This window comes from Pelobates fuscus, chromosome 8 (genome assembly GCF_036172605.1).
Source record: "Pelobates fuscus isolate aPelFus1 chromosome 8, aPelFus1.pri, whole genome shotgun sequence".
Classification (NCBI taxonomy): domain Eukaryota; kingdom Metazoa; phylum Chordata; class Amphibia; order Anura; family Pelobatidae; genus Pelobates; species Pelobates fuscus.
This window is the reverse complement of record NC_086324.1, coordinates 138,630,541-138,645,797: the sequence shown is the minus strand read 5'-3', so window position 1 is coordinate 138,645,797 and position 15,257 is coordinate 138,630,541.

Sequence of the window (15,257 nt, the reverse complement as noted above, 5' to 3'; positions counted from 1 at the left end):
TGTCCTGCGGTGTGCGCCTTAGTTGCCTTCCTTCATGAGGCTCTGCGGCAGCTGTCGGCTTCGTGCTTCAGGAATGGCTCCAGTAGGCATCCCGCTTTCGGCACAGGCGCAATCCCTGTAGGGCACCCCAGAGTCCTTTGAGTCCCAGGCACCCGCTGCAGGGCAAAGTGTCCGTACATCGCCGTGTTCCCACTACCCGGTCGGCAAGTGAGTGCGGGTGTGGTGCTTAACAGGCTACAGTGTCCAGGTGTGTGTTCTTTCCGGGTACTCACTCAGTGTTAGTCCGTGGAATTAGGTATAGGGAGCTCCGGTGGGGTGTGCACAGTTGGGGTAGGCACCATGCCTGCTGCCGTTGCAGAGTTACTCCAGAGATGGTCATGGCTCTGGCTGTGTGTTGTGAGGCTCAGCGCATGAGGCTCGGCCTGTGAGTTAGATGCGTCGCTGTCGGACATTTTGTTGGGGCCGCGTGCTAGCCGGTAGTTGAGTCACCCAGGGGCACTGCAGATGTTTATGTGCCCGGTGTGGGGGGGGATGAACGGTGCCGGGGGGCCACAACTGTGCTGTTCAGTAGCCGGGTCGGAGAGTGAGGCAGCGGCCGTCCGCCCCACTCCCCTCTCTGGTAGGCCTCGGACCCCAAGCCCCGGAGCATCTCTCCAGGACCCAGAGTCACCTGAAATTCGGTGCTCCAGCTGCACCGGGACACTCCAGGACCCCGTACCATGCATTTCCAGGGTCATCCATGCCGAGTAGAGTAGGTATGTGCCCATCTTTAGTTGGATTCCTCTGGAGCCATGTTGTCTAGCAGCCTGGTAGCATGGCCGCCCGGCCCCGCCCCCCTACATGGAGTGTGAGAAAGGAGCACTTTTGAAGGTGAAACACGTTGTGTTTATTTTACTTACCCATATTGTATATTACTATTTTATATACACTAATTTTCCAAATTAAAAATAGTTGTTTTATATAAATTTATCCCTGGGTTTTACCCTCCTCTTTTTTTGTTGGAGCTTGGATACATATTCCTTTGGTAGGAAACATAACACCTAAGCGCAGTGTATTGAGCAAAACCAAACGTTTGACCCCCTCCTTGGCTCCATAATTTGTGAGTGTATACTTTTAAACATAGCTACTCTTGCTAATTAGCTATACATACTACATAATATGTTTGTGCTTTATCCTATTGATTAAACAACAAGGCTGAGAACCAAGAAGGAAGCAGTATTAGGAGAATGGTAAATGATCTAGAGATAAAAGAAAATATCTGTACCTGGGTCTGAAAGGCAGCCAAGCCTCCTTCACAGAGTAATGGACATCCTCCGGCAATTTCAAGAGTACGGCGCTCCTTGAGAATGCTGGTTGTCAGGACTGCGCCTTTCTCCATCACTTTCATGGCCACAAGCTGTTTAGTTCGGGTCCATGGTGCCAGCATGACCTGAGAGAGGAAGGGAGAGAAATATTGTTAAAGTATCTGCTACATATCAACCACTACTACCACTTTTTTTTTAATCCAATATATATATATCAGGGAATGTGGCTACATAAAGATTGTGACTTCATTTACCTTCTGTTAAAAATGGAGTCATGTCTGATGCGCTTTCATTTACAAAACAATTCTGCACAGGAGAGGTGCTGTGAACCTTGGATTATAGAAAAACATCAAAAATGGTACAAAAAATAAACACATTGATATAACTCTCTTCATGCCTTATACGTGCATGCAAATCTTGCATTGTCACTACTCTTATCATGGAGTAACCAGGAAGTGAGTGAGCTTTTTCTTCTACCTCGGGTCCTCCCATTGAGGTGCTCATAAATGTGTGTTTATGTATATCTTACTGTGAGACTTCTATTAAGAGCTGTACAGCTCATGGCTCTGACTGCTTTAATTCATAATATCTTGGTAATGGAATCATCATGGTCTTTTTTGGTCCCTAGAGTCCCGAGTGACTGAGAAGCTTGTTTTAAAAATAGAAATTAGCGAAAATCAAGTTTTATTGCTTAATTTTAAAAAAGGTCTTTAAATATTAGCATCATTGAGGAAAATATTATGAGAATTTCATTATATACATTCCATATCATTTCTTAACTACTTATTTGTCTGTAATTAATCAGGAAACTTCAAAATTAAGGCAAATTTAAGGCACCTGACGAAGGTGCATCATAGAAAGCACCGAAACGCGCGTCGGGCTCTAGGCTCTCCCTTTCCTTTCTCACTAGGGCTATCTATCACTATGTGCAGGCAACCAACATCCTAAGTATGGTTCTGCACATAGAGTCACTTTAACTTTTCTTTTTTCACTTTTGTGCCTCCTCACTGGTCACTATTGCTCTGTCTAGATATACTCTGACATTGCTAAGTTTGGGACAGAAATTCTCATTGCCAGCTGCACATTATCTAGAGGTTACAACTGTTTAGTGGATTAGTACATGCACCATTATTTAAAGGTGCACTACCCACTCTTTACAGATACCTTAATTATATTAATTTAATTTCCAATGCAGCTACCTGTTCCAATAAGCCGGTCTTTGGATATTGTTGAACATTGTGGTATTTGATGTGCATTTATAGGCAATAAGCCCTTATTACGCCATCACTACTCACACAGCTTTCTCCAATAATCAGGCATTTTTGTAGTGACCAGTCTCCCAGTGACCGACCTCACAAGCTCAGAGCGACTTGACTTGACCATATACAGTTAATTAAAGTCTCTAGTCAGCCGCCAAGTAGGAGCTTAGTGAGTTCGTATATATTTCACTGGGATATCTGGAGGCAAGCCACTAAGGCTAAGATCACACTTCACCATAGTGTCTCTTTTTCACATTTCTAGCCAATCTCTATAGATATACAGTCTATGGGTACATTGATTTATCTATTTGCATTACCAATCTGCATTATATTCCAGTTTTCACTCCGTGAGGTTGGTTCTCCCAACTCTCTGAGTACATTTATTCTACTCCTAATAGGGGTTATGCCCCAGGGCACCACTGGAGTGTCCATCCAGGTGTACTTCCACCAGGAGGACAGATCCTAATTCGCTAGGAACCTCCTACATAGGTGGAATTTTTTCTGTTGTTTTATTGCTTAATTTTAAAAAAAGGTCTTTAAATATTTGCATCATCGAGGAAAATATTATGAGAATTTCATTATATACACTCCATATCATTTCTTAATTACTTATGTCTAATTAATCAGGAAACTTCAAAATTAAGGCAAATTAGGTGAGCTGGAGAAAGTTGAGATGGAGATTGCTTTCCAGGTTAGCCCATATGGGCTAAAAAATAATTTTAGTTCTCAATTCCCAACAACTTAGTTTTAAATGAAAAACCTTCAAAGGGATGTAATTCAAAAGCTATGTAATATAAATATTCTCTGTGATATATCGATTTGGGTTATGGAGCCATGGCACACAGTTAATAACACAATTTTTCCTATATTAGCAAAACATCATCTCATTCTATCCCACATACTGTAAATATCTTGTATTTCCACCAGAGGCTCATCTTCCCAAAGCTACCACTCCCCAGTTAATGGTGGAACTCGAAGTCTGACGCTGTCATGAACAAATTACCTCTCCCTAGTTCACAATGGAACGCAAAGTCCAATAGTTTCAAAGAGAGCTGCCTTTCAGGCGACTTCTCACAGATTCCACCTATGAGATCAAGACAGATATAAACTATATATACTTTTAATTACACATCAGTATTCGTTATATCTATCTCAGACTGTGACCAATGAAAGCTAGTTAAGGGAGAGGATAAGACAAATTCATACAGAAAATCTCCTTTCTACCTTATGTCCATTTTGTAGGTTTCTATGTCCCTCCCCCCAACACTAGTTAAAAGTATCCTCCAACGTTTTAGCTATCCCGGCACAGCAGACACGCTATTTTGGAGCAATCGATCACGGCTATAAAGATTGTACCCGAGCACAAAATCAGCCCTGTGCTCTAAGAAGCCAAAACCCACCTTTTTACACCATGACTTCAGCCACACATTAACCTCCCTTATCTCCCCATCCCTTTCTACTGCAGAGGGCAGCACAGGTAATATTTCTGAAAATACTACCTTGGCCTTCTGAGTGGGGGGGAGGGGGGGGGGGTGCAATTGTTTAAGTCCTTCTAGATTTGCTCAGCCTAAGGCTAGTTATAAATTAACTTCTTTATAAAGTACTAACATACATATATTACTTCTAAATAGAAAAAAAAATAGACTTGAAAGATATGTCCAATTTATATGGATGAATACAAAATGGCAGTTTATTTGCCTACCATTCAGATTAACGTCAGCCCCATGGTGCTGCACACGATTTTTTAATAACTCACCTTCACATGACTTGAACAGTTTCTTTATTACAAGATCTAAATTGTCATCATTTTAAATAAAACAAAAAAAAAATCTCTTTTGAACGTAACTCCATTCCATTATGGAATGGATTGTCAGATTGCTCCTCATGCAGTGTTAGACAGAACAGAGTAAGCAGTATGATGTGTATCCTGGAACTGATTGTGAGAGAACACTCTCTGACTGGCTCTGATGGGGTTTGAACCTCTCTTTCCCACTTGTTACATTTGCACTCTGCTTACTATGCCGCTGTAGAATGTGTTACCATGGGTTTATTTCAGATGGTTATCAGTTTCATTCTGACCCATCTGGTATATTATGTTTGTTGTTTTTGTAGAGCATCTGTGAGTAACACATGATCTACCTTTCTGATCTAATTTCTCCCAGCTAGCAAAAGCCAATCAGGTACAGGGCCTCCCTGTTTAAGGAGTGCTATCCTGCTGCTCTGAGCCCTTCTCGTGGTTCCAGTATCCTTGGTGATATTTTGTTTCTCCGTTATTTTTTATTTTTTTTAAATTCTTTATTTTTAGCGTGCAGGAGAATATAACAAGTGGGCTCGACATGCCCCAACAGTTTTTACAAGCATACAAACAGACACTTTGATCCAGCTTACATGACTATGTTCTACTCGCCAGCCCTTGTGTAACCCGGCCTATTTGCCATCTGCCTGTGTTTGTGTTCCAGTACCTGTTTTTTTGACTACCCGACCTGTTTACCAGTCCCTGACTTGTTTGACTTCCCATCCCGTGTACCAGTTCCTGGCTTGTTCCTGACATTGCTTTTCTCTGTGCTCCTGACCTGTGTCTGTTACTGTGTGTTTTAGATTGTATTCCTCTCCTGGTCAGTGGTCTTCTCTTAGTCTAGTCCTGTTACTTCCTAGTTCTACCTTTACGTTAGCCCGGCCACTCTAAGGTCTGGTAATACGCCTCTTCCTATCCTTCTGTCTTTCCTTTTCTTAGCTTACTGCCTCTCACCTTGCTGGGGATCTATTATCCAAGCCTGACACTGATGGGGGGCCGAAGAGGAAAGCAGATGACAAACAATCTGATTCTTATTCCATGGTTTATATAATTGTTGAAGAGCAAGATTCCTGGACAGCAGTGACAAACATAACCAAAAATTAAATTTGGGGATATAAGGTAGAGGTGCTAAGAATAGTAAATTGTAATAATCCAGAAGGAATATTCCTGGAAATGGAAAGAATTCTAGTTGCGTCTGGTTTACAAAACAGACAAATCCTGTAATGTTGTTATTATAAGTGAAACAAGTCGGATCTGGAAACTGATTGAATGTGAGAAGAAGGAGAATGTGGGACAAAATGGTAGATTAGACCGATATCATGATTGTGGCCCGGACTCAAAATTTCAAATCCTACACTACTAGACCGGTCTGAAAGTTGCCATCGAAAGCCTGGAGCGTCCATGGAGTACTCACCAGCTGTGAATTTTTTTACTTGCCAGTGGCTAGTGAGTGGATATTATGAACCCTGATTAGGGGATTGTAAACAATGAGAGACATTTTAGGTGTTGTATTTTAAGATGATAGGGGATACCAACAGTTCAGTTTTTCAGATTTAGGCCATAAATAGTGCAAATGTGTAATGCTATACAGAAACCGATTTCAGGAAAAAAGCGACTGACATTAGATAGTATGGTGGGGTGATAGTTTAAGGAAGACGAGAGAGATGAATTATCTTCAGCATACAAGCAATGTTGAAATTCAAAAGAATCAACAAGTTTTGTGAATAGAAAAATGAGAGGGGAGCAAGTTCCTGAAGTGGTGAAGGCAGACATCCCAACATGCAAAAACTCATTTCAGGGAGGTGGCTTCACCAGCTACTGTGCCAACCCCGCTTCCTTCCACCCAACACACACACACCAAACATGTTTGAACAAGGACATGACATTTTATTATGACAGAACACAATTATTGATAACAACATATTGCAACTATTTACACGCACTACTAATGCACACTAATGCAAATAACCTTTTCTACTTATTTTGCAAACTTCGATTGTACTATGCAGCAGCTCAGAGGCGGCTCTAGACTTTTTGAGGCCTTTAAAAAAAAAAAACAAAGCAGGCGATATTAAAATGAACTGTATAAATTGCATATTTTAAGGCAAACATTAATAAATCTCATAACCTGGGTATTCACAGCTCTTAGAATCTTATTTTTGTAATTAAATTATTCTACAAAATATCTATACACAAACATTGGGTATAGATAAAACGTTTGTGGCTAACTACTCAGTTATTCTTGTTGGTGCCTCCTGAAATAAAGTTGTCAACAGTGTATTAAAAGTACACTATAGGATCAGGAACACAAATGTGTATTCCTGACCCTATAGTGTTAAACTATTTAGCCCCCCCCCCCCCCCCCTTAATGTAGTAAAAACTTACCTTATTTCTAGAGCTGTGCAAGTCTGCCAGCGCTGGATCCGCCCAATTGGCTGACATAATCTAAATTGATTATCTCAGTCAATCACAATGATTTCCCATAGGAAAGCATTGGATTGGCTGAGATCTTCAAATTTGATGTCAGCCAAGGAGTCAAGTCAGGGCGGCTGCTGTGGTTAAGCAACCTCTCCTAGTAGATCGTGCAGGTGCTGAACGTCTGTGCAGCACTGACCTAGAAAGTACCTGTACTGGCAGTCTAAGGAGTGGCCACTAGAGGTGCTCCAAGGTTGTAATGTAAACACTGCCATTTCTCTGAAATGGCAGTGTTTACATGAAAATGCCTGCAGGAACTGACCATATTCACCAGAAATAAATCACTTTACAAAATTTTCTTGCACAAAACATGTTTAATGTACCACGTCCATTTTTTAACAAACATGTTTTTTTATGAACATGTAAAAACAGGAAAAAAAATAAGTTTACTCATTAGTGCATGGACAATGATGGGCACAAAGTACAATATTTTCCAAGTAATACCAAATAAAGGTTTCTTGTTTTTAACAAGAACAAACGATAACAAATATTAAAACACAAAACAAAATCATGTTTTTTTTTTTAATAAACGTAAAAAAAATGAAAAAATAAGTTTACTCAACAGTGCATGGAAAAGATGGGTACAACGTACAATATTTTTCAAGTAATATTATATAACTTGGCTTCTTGTTTTTAACAATATCAAACAATTACTTAAATATTAAAACAAAAAATGCAATCCTGTATTTTTTGTATGAACATGTAAAATAAACCTGACAAAAATAGCACAGCATACTCAATAGTGCATGGACAATGACCGGTACAAATGACAAATATTTTTTGAGTAATGCCAAATAAATAATGTGGCTTCTTATTTTTTTTTTTTTTTTTAACAAGAATCAACAATAAGTTAAGTATTAAAACACAAAAAAAAATCACATTATTAGTTTTTTATGAACATGTAAAAAAGCTGAAAAAATAGTACAGTTTACTCAATAGTGCACAGAAAATGATGGGTACAAAGTACAAATAATTTTTTTAAAGTAATACCAAATAAATAACTGTTTCTTGTTTATAACAAGAGTAAACAATAACTTAAATATTAAAATTTGCTAAACTTTGGTCACCCTGGATGGGCATGTTATCATCCTTACTAAATCGTTCACCCAGACGTTTGCTGCCTAGCCAGCATTTCCAATCACATTGAAAGAATTCTCTCAATTAAGTCGTATTGATGATTAAATCTCTGAAATCTGTCCCCTCCGCCCAGTAACACAACAAAAGCAAACACTGGGCCTTAATAAAATGAACATCACAATATAATAAAAGTGAGCTTTAAAACATTCTCCTACATTTTGAATGTGTAAATTCATCTATCACAGATGAATAATCTAATTTTGAAGCCAGATTGTGTTCAGTTGACAAAATTGCCAATGCAGATAATCTCTCTTGACTCATAGATGATCTTAGGTATGTTTTTTTTTTTTATTAATTTAAGTTTAGAAAAGCTCCTTTCGGCTGATGCAACAGTGACTGGAATTGTTAAGATGACCCTTAATGCGACAAAAATGTTTGGGTAAACGTCAGTTAAGTTATTATCAATAAGGTGTTGCAGAGAGTTGCACATATACAATTTTAGAGGCATAGTACGGGTACACATTCGTAGCTCTTTGTACAATTTCAAACCATTTATGTCAACATCAAGAGAATTTGGTAAAGTTAGAAGTGCTTCCAGTTCTTTACACTTTTCTGAAAATTCTTAATCAGATTTCATGGATAAAGATGAAATATCATATATGAAACCAAAATTGCTGACGTAGTCTTTTAAACCTTTAAATCAAGACTGTTGAAATACTCTGCTCTGAACCTGTCTGCAGGGTTAAATGTTTCATCTGGGCCCTCCTAGTCGAACATTCTTTTAGCCCTGCGTATCCTGCACTGTCGAAATTCTCTTGCAATGTTCATTTCTTCTGCTATTTCGTTGGCAGCAACTATGGCAGAATTGTAGCCATTTTGTCTGTAGTCTTCCAACCAGCACAGGAATTCTTCCAAATGTTTTAATGCAGTATCCAACTGCATTTTAGACTTTTGCCATACCTTGCTGACCAGGTTTATTTTCACCAAAATCTCATACCACACAACTAATGATAAAATAAACTCTTATGACAAAATTTCTCCTTGTAGTGAATTACATTCACTACAGAATGCAGGATCATTACTTTTCTGTGTCACTTCTTCCAGGCATTCAGCAAATTGTTGTAGTTGGTAACGGACAGCCTTTACACTCTCAACTCTGCATTCCCATCTAGTTTAAGACAATGGCTTGAGGGTGATATTTTCCTTCTCCTTTAAAACAGACCATTTATCAGATGACCCGGAAAAAAGTGCTTCTAAACAATATGCTGCTGCATCACCAAGCATCAAATTCCAACTGTGACAACCACAGGGTGTAAAGAAGGCTAAAGGATTGATATTTAATATTCTGGTTTTAATACCACTTTCCTCTCCCGGCATGTTAGCCCATTATCATATCCTTGTTCTCTGCAGTTTTTGATGTCCAAACCTAATTTATCAATTTCAAACAGTGTGGTTTTTGTTAATTCTTCAGCTGTAGTTTTTTCAACTGGTATAAATCCAATGAAATGCTCTTCAATATCGCCTGACACTTCATAAACATGGCGCAATATCACTGCCATCTGTTCAATGTGACTGATATCGGTCGTACAATCAAGAATGATTGAGTAATATTTTGTTTGAAGAATCTTTTGAATAATTGTCTGCTTGACGTGCTTGACCATCAAGGCAATTAATTTGTTTTGTATGTTTGTTCCCAAGTAATAGTTGTGAATACGGTTGTCTTCTATTCGCTGTAGATGTTCACGGAGAACAGGATCGAACTTTGCAGACTGCTTTATCAGGTCTATAAAATTGCCACTTTTCTCTTCTTCTAAAGTGTCTCTGTGACCTCTAAATGGTAGGTTGTGAGATGCTAAAAACTGAACTGTGGCTAGGAGCCTTTCTAGAATTTCACACCAACGTTGTTTTTCCAGCAGTATTTGATTCTGAACTGATGCATCAATAGTTTTACCAAATTGGAATCTCTTCTCAGCTTCCATCCATGGAATAATGTTCTGTAAATGGTCAGAACGGTTTTTGTGAAGATGAAGTCGATTGCTCATGTTCTTCCAGTCACTGCAGCCATCAGACACTAAAGATTTCCGTGATGATGAAAATAGATGACAGGCAAAACAGAAAACACAGTCCTGTAGCAAGTGTGTTAAAAAATGATAAGCTTAGAGTCATGTCTACAAATGCTCGCAGTTTAGGGAATAAGATCCATGAACTTGTGGCAATAATGGCAACTGATAGTGTAGATTTAGTAGCTGTTATTGAGACATGGTATAATGAGAAAAATGACTGGGACATAGCAATACCAGGGTATTCTTTATATAGAAAAGACAGGGAAGGCAAGAAAGGGGGAGGGGTGGCCCTGTATGTAAAGGATAGCACAAAATCTAGCCTAATAAAGGTTAGTGAGGCGAACATAGAGTCCGTTTGGGTTACGTTAGAATTTGGTAATCACACAGTAACTCGTGTAGGTGTGATTTATAGGCCCCGAGGACAAATTGAAGAGTTAGATAATCTACTAGTTGAAGAAATAGCTAAAATGACAATGAAGGGGGAAGTTATCATCATGGGTGACTTTAATCTTCCTGATGTGAATTGGAAAACAAAAATAGCTACTTGTGCCAGGAGCACATATATTCTAAACTCCCTACTGGGATTGTCTCTAAAACAAGTCGTTGAGGAGCCAACTCGTAAAGAGGCCATACTAGATTTAGTGTTAACAAATGGAGATTTGGTATCAGATATTACTGTAGGTGAAAGTTTAGGATCCAGTGATCATCAGTCAGTGTGGTTTAATATAAGAACAGTGACTGAGTCACACCACACAAAAACAAAAGTTTTAGACTTTAGAAAAACAGACTTTTCTAAAATTAGAATATGTGTAAAGGAGTCATTATCAGACTGGAGCAATTTATATGGAGTCCAAAAGAAATGGGATTATTTAAAAGTTGCACTACTGAAGGCAACAGAAAATTGCATTAGGCTTGTCAGTAAAAGCAAAAAATTCAAGAAACCACTGTGGTACTCCGCAGATGTGGCCAAAATAGTAAAAAACTAAAAGTTAGCATTTAGTAATTATAAAAAAACCCAGAGTGAGGAAGACAGAATGACCTATAAGATTAGGCAGAAAGAGGCTAAGCAAGTTATAAGAGCTTCCAAATCCCACACAGAAGAGAAAATAGCACAGTCAGTAAAAAAGGGGGACAAAACTTTTTTTAGATACATAAATGAGAAAAGAAAAGTAAAACAAGGACTAGTTAGATTAAAAACAAAAGGTATGTAGATGAGGATAAAGGTCTAGCTGACTGCCTCAATGAATATTTTTGTTCGGTATTTACAGATGAAAATGAAGGAAAGGGGCCTCAGTTAAGAAAAAGGATAAATTAGTCATTTATTACACGTGAGTTTACAGAGGAAGAGGTTCTATTTCAACTGTCAAAAGTAAAGACAAATAAGTCAATGGGACCTGATGGAATACACCCAAAGCTATTAAAAGAGCTTAGTGGTGTACTAGCAAAACCATTAACAGATTTATTTAACCAATCATTGATAACAGGAGTAGTCCCAGAAGATTGGAAGTTAGCGAATGTTGTGCCCATTCACAAGAAAGGTAATAGGGAGGAGTCGGGCAACTATAGGCCAGTACGCCTAACTTCAGTAGTGGGGAAAGTGATGGAAACCATGTTAAAGGATAGGATTGTTGAACATCTAAAAACACATGGATTTCAAGATCAGAGACAACATGGGTTTACTTCAGGGAGATCATGCCAAACTAATCTTATTGATTTTTTTTGATTGGGTAACTAAAATTATAGATCAGGGTGGTGCAGTAGACATTGCTTACCTCGATTTCAGTAAGGCTTTTGACACTGTTGCACATAGAAGGCTTATCAACAAACTACAATCTTTGAGTTTGGATTCCAATATTGTTGAATGGGTAAGGCAGTGGCTGAGTGACAGGCAACAGAGGGTTGTAGTCAATGGAGTATATTCGAAGCTTGGGCTTGTCACCAGTGGGGTACCTCAGGGATCTGTACTTGGACCCATTCTCTTTAATATTTTTATTAGTGATATTGCAGAAGGTCTTGATGGTAAGGTGTGTCTTTTTGCGGATGATACTAAGATATGTAACAGGGTTGATGTTCCAGGAGGGATAAGCCAAATGGAAAATGATTTAGGTAAACTAGAAAAATGGTCAGAGTTGTGGCAACTGACATTTAATGTGGATAAGTGCAAGATAATGCATCTTGGACGTAAAAACCCAAGGGTAGAGTACAAAATATTTGATAGAGTCCTAACCTCAACATCTGAGGAAAGGGATTTAGGGGTGATTATTTCTGATGACTTAAAGGTAGGCAGACAATGTAATAGAGCAGCAGGAAATGCTAGCAGAATGCTTGGTTGTATAGGGAGAGGTATTAGCAGTAGAAAGAGGGAAGTGCTCATGCCATTGTACAGAACACTGGTGAGACCTCACTTGGAGTACTGTACACAGTACTGGAGACCCTATCTTCAGAAGGATATTGATGCCTTAGAGAGAGTTCAAAGAAGGGCTACTAAACTGGTTCATGGATTGCAGGATAAAACTTACCAAGAAAGGTTAAAGGATCTTAACATGTATAGCTTGGAGGAAAGACGAGACAGGGGGGATATGATAGAAACATTTAAATACATAAAGGGAATCAACACAGTAAAGGAGGAGACTATATTTAAAAGAAGAAAAACTACCACAACAAGAGGACATAGTTTTAGGGGGCAAAGGTTTAAAAATAATATCAGGAAGTATTACTTTACTGAGAGGGTAGTGGATGCATGGAATAGCCTCCCAGCTGAAGTGGTAGAGGTTAACACAGTAAAGGAGTTTAAGCATGTGTGGGATAGGCATAAGGCTATCCTAACTATAAGATAAGGCCAGGGACTAATGCAAGTATTTAGAAAACTGGGCAGACTAGATGGGCCGAATGGTTCTTATCTGCCGTCACATTCTATGTTTCTATGTTTGTGTCTAGAATAATCTAACCAACGCCTATATTGTGTCTCCTTGTTGCTTAGAACCCATGTGTAATGAAAGGTAGAAAAATGCAGTTTTGCACTGTCTAATGGGAAAGTTAAAATGTCTTCTCTTATGGGTCCTTTCTGAATAAAATAGCCTCTATCTTTATCTTCCACTGGGAACGTCCATTCTGCAGGATCATAGGTAAGCGGCTGATAACTAGAATATGAATGGAAAGAAGCCAGTTCCTGCGGTTCTTCTTCAGTGCTAAACAAAATGTTAAGTTGTTCAAACTGATCCGAAGTGCTTGGCTGTGAATCTTCCTCTCTTTCAGTCAAAACGGATTCTGGTTTCTCAGGTTCATCCTCCGCTTGCAGTTATCTTTCCGGTCTTCAAATATTTTTGCATAGAGCCTCTTAGTTCTTCTTTGCATCCCTCCAAAGCGGTATTCTTTTTTCTTTTCTGGTGACCGGATTCAAATCCCCCCCCCCCCCTATCACGTTCCCTGCCACTGTTATGCATATTTGTTGTAACCGTATAGAAAACTAACATAAACTATGATCTTTTTTTACTAACTATACACAGTATAGTAATACACACAATATGAGTAAACTATGCTATTTTTTCTGTTTTCACTTTTAGAACATTAAAATCAACAATGTTGAAGTATCAATACAGGAACAGATGTTCTGACTGATTGAAGTTGTTTCTACTACTGGACTCTCAATTGGCCAGAACAGTCAGATTGTTTCCATGCTAAGTCACTGCACTGCTGTAGTTATGAATATTGTCTGACCCCGGTATAAGCAAATTAACAAAAACAGATTACTAAGTGTGCCAGGAGTTTTTCTGTAATAAAATAATCGGTCCAGTAACTCCTTGGTTCAATACAGGCACTTTATTGGAACCACAGCAATGTTTCGACCATGAGGTCTTTGTCAAGCTTGAAAAACTCCTAGCAAGCTTTTCTTGCTAGGAGTTTTTCGGTATCTCCTCCTCTCCAGTGTGGAGTAATCACATCTTAAAACTTGTACAGCCCATACAGTGGTTGGGTAAGCTGTGTTTAAGATTTCCCTCTTTTTTTTTTTTGACATTCTTTATTTTCCGTTTTTCAGTTAATGGTACACATATTGTCAATTCAATACAACGTTTGCGAAGTCCTTAATTACGACAATATTATTCACAATTAAACCATTGGATATCACAATAAGGTGCCCGAATCAAGGGCTCTAACAAAATGAACAACTGTTTGTGGTGAGTGATTAAATTGTGCTATGTGGGTCGGAGCCGTGGTCTATCTTTCTTTCGACAATCTGTAGTTTTTGTATTCGATGCTTATGATACTTATTTGCATTTCAATACAGCGGTTGCAAATTCTGCAGACTGCAACAATATTTAGCGCAGTTACATCAATAATTATTACCACAGGGTGTTTTCTATGGGGGCTCAGGTATGTTTTTCAACAGTGTCATGTGTGTCTTGAGGCTATAGTGGCACATCTGTAGTCGGGGCCGTTCCTATCCCATTTGGGGTTTGCCGAATGTCGGCCTAGGCGTTTGCGTCCGTGTGGGCCGCTAAGTCAGTTAAGTTCGGTCTCGGGAGCTAGTGTCGCTGTGTAGCGATGTCGGTATTCCCTGTCCGGTGGGCTGGGGGTGCCAATTATCTCCACGTCCGCTATATCTCGGTCATTACTGGTTATACTGTCGTGAGGTCTATGTATATGTTTGTACTGTTTGGAGGGTCTGCTCACCTCATCGAGTCTAGCTATTCTAGCTTCATCTAAAATTCGTCCGTCACGAGACATCTTGGTTGTGCATGCCTCTCGGCAGCCTAAAAGCTGCGTGCCCGGTGGTAGGTTGGTTCTTGTCGCCTGTTGCCTCCGCCCTTGTTGTTGCTTGTGTATAGAGTGTAACTGTGTGTGTAGCCCTGTTGTTGTTTTCTCTTTGCCTTTCATGGCAGTTCTATGTCTGTCTCTACCTCCCCTAGTGAAGTATTATGGTCTAGTTTCTCTTAGTGTAGTGCTATGGTTTGGTATGGGTGCCGTCGGGAGAAGCATCGCCCTGAGTCACTTATATTTTCGGTGTTTTGTGGGGTGTGAAGGGGTGTATGGGTCAGTAGCGTGCGGTAGGGTCAAATGTGTCAAGCATTCCTTTTACTGTCTATTTGTCTGTCGGGGTGGTTGTGCCGGCGCGGGAGCGTCTCCATGTTCCGCCGGGGAGGCCCTTGCTGCTCTTTGCGAAATGTACTCCATCCAAGGAAACCAGGTAAGGGCGCATTTGTCTGATCGTCCCTGCAGGGAAGCAGTCATCATCTCCATGCTGAAGATCGTTTCCACTTTCTCTATCCAGTGTTGCAGAGTGGGT